The sequence below is a fragment of the Gekko japonicus genome, unplaced genomic scaffold (genome assembly GCF_001447785.1).
Source record: "Gekko japonicus isolate JY-2015 unplaced genomic scaffold, Gekko_japonicus_V1.1 scaffold1383, whole genome shotgun sequence".
In the NCBI taxonomy this organism is placed as follows: domain Eukaryota; kingdom Metazoa; phylum Chordata; class Lepidosauria; order Squamata; family Gekkonidae; genus Gekko; species Gekko japonicus.
Window position 1 is genome coordinate 496,186 of NW_015162523.1, and position 2,191 is coordinate 498,376.

The 2,191-nt window shown below is 50.2% G+C and overlaps 1 protein-coding gene across 1 annotated transcript in view; it reads right to left on the reverse strand.

The window, feature by feature from the left end:
* The window catches only part of LOC107106150 (dnaJ homolog subfamily C member 11-like), a 10,887-nt gene that overhangs the window by 2,254 nt on the left and 6,442 nt on the right, over positions 1 to 2,191 (reverse strand). The window lies entirely within an intron of this gene.

Genomic DNA, 2,191 nt, shown 5'->3' on the forward strand with positions numbered 1-2,191 from the left:
CGGGTGGGCGGAGCAGAGAGGCCTCGCCGCCGCCGCCTCCTCCCCCACCCCGGAGCCGGCAGGCAGGGCGGGAGGCGGGCGGGGGGGAAGACCGGCCTCAGGGGGGGGCGAACACAGGCCTCGCCGCTGCCGCCGCCCCCGCCGCCTCGGGGAGATGGGGGGGATGGAGGAGACGGGGCTCTTCTCTCTCCCCCCCCCGCGAGTATCGCGGGTCCCCCTCTTGTGCTTATCTAATTCCCTTTTGAAGCCGTCCATGCTTGTAGCCGCCACCACTTCCTGTGGCAGTGAATTCCATGTGTTAATCACTCTTTGAGCGAAGAAGTACTTCCTTTCCCTTCCCCTCCCCACAACAGACACCCTGTGAGGTAGGTGGGGCAGAGAGAGCTCTTTCGAGAACTGCTCCTGGGAGAACAGCTCTGAAAGAACTTATGACTGACCCAAGGTCACAAGGAGTGTGGAATCAAACCCGGTTCTCCCAGATTGGAGTCCGCGCTCCTAACCACTACACCAAACTGGCTCTCTCAAAAGACACGTTAATCAAATAGCAGCAAACGTGCGTTGCAGGTGGGTGGCTAAAGTGAGATTAATATAGTATACGCAGGGCAGAGCAATGTCAACCATGGGGGCTAAAGGGAAACAACATTCAGAGGCAGTAAAGCCCCTGAAACCAATGCCAGGAGGCTGCGTCAGGGAAGGGCATCAGCCTCCCTGCTGTTTGTTCACTCTCCAGGGCAGCTGGCTGGCCACTCTATGACACAGGATGCTGGACAAGAAGGACTACTGGTCTCATCCAGCCAGGCTCTTATGTTCTTAGCTGCTCTACTGGCAGACTGGAGGAGGAGGCGGCTCAGCGCCTCTCGGCAGTGTTATAAGGTTGGACTTGGATAAATGAAACTGCTGGTAAGGCTGCCAAGTCTGGAGCCAGGGTAGGTTTGCCCAAAGCACCGTCAGGTCACTTGCCAGCTGCAATTCACACTTAAGTTAGGATCGTTTATATGAAGAAAAAAAATAAAAATAGAGGCAAAGGTGTTTGTTCCATACAGCAAAGGTTTGAATGTCTGTGTAAAAGTCCCAGGTTCAATCCTTGCAGCTGGCAGGGCTCAGTGTACTTGAATTTAGTAAGAGGCTATTTGATAGGATATGACAAAATAGGTTCAATGAATTAAATTATGTCCTGCAAAATGCAACCATCCTCCAAAAGCAAAGACGACTCTTCTTCCTATTTCAAAAGCCCTAATAAGAGGGGGACAAAAATTAAAAGTCCCACAGGCAAATAAATTAAGTATGCAGGGCAACTGCTTAATTTTTTCTAAGTTTATCGTAGGGATTTTGCAGAACGTAGAAGATTCTTGGTGTGAACATAAGAGCCCTGCTGGATCAGACCAGTGGTCCATCTAGGCCAACACCCTGTCTCACACAGCGGCCAACCAGTTCCTCTGGAAGGCCCAACAACAGGGCATAGAGGCTGAGGCCTTCCCCTGATGTTGCCTCCTGGCTTTGGGTTTAGTGCCTCTCAATGTGGAGGTTCCTCTCAGTTATCATGGCTAGTAGCCATTGATGGACTTAGCCTCCATGAATTTATCTAATCCTCTTTTAAAGCTGTTTATTCCTGTAGCTAGCACTACATCCTCTGGCAGTGAACTCTACATTTGAATCACTCTCTGCGTAAAGTAGTATTTCCTTTTGTCCATTCTGAACCTACTGCCCATCAGCTTCACTGGATGCCCTCGAGTTCTAGTATATTGGGAGAGGGAGAAAAATCTCTCTCTGTCAACTCTCTCCACCCCATGCATAATTTTATAAATGGCTACCGTGCCTTCCTTAGTCGTCCCTTTTCTAAACTGAAAAGTCCCAGACTCTTCAGCCTTTTCTTATAGAGAAGGTGCTCTACCCCCCTCATCATCTTGGTTGCCCTCCTTTGTACTTCTTCCAGCTCTGTGATGTCCTTTTTGAGATACGGTGACCAGAACTGCACATAGTATTCCAAATGAGGCCTCACCATAGATCTACACCGGGGCATTATAGTATCGGCCGCTTTGTTCTCAATCCCTTCCCCTAATAATCCCTAACACAGAGTTTGCCTTTTTCACTGCTGCAGCACACTGGGTCGACACTTTCACTGAGCTATCCAATATGACCCCAGAGTCTTTTCCCCTCTCACTCGGCAAATTCACACGATGGACAAAGTGTA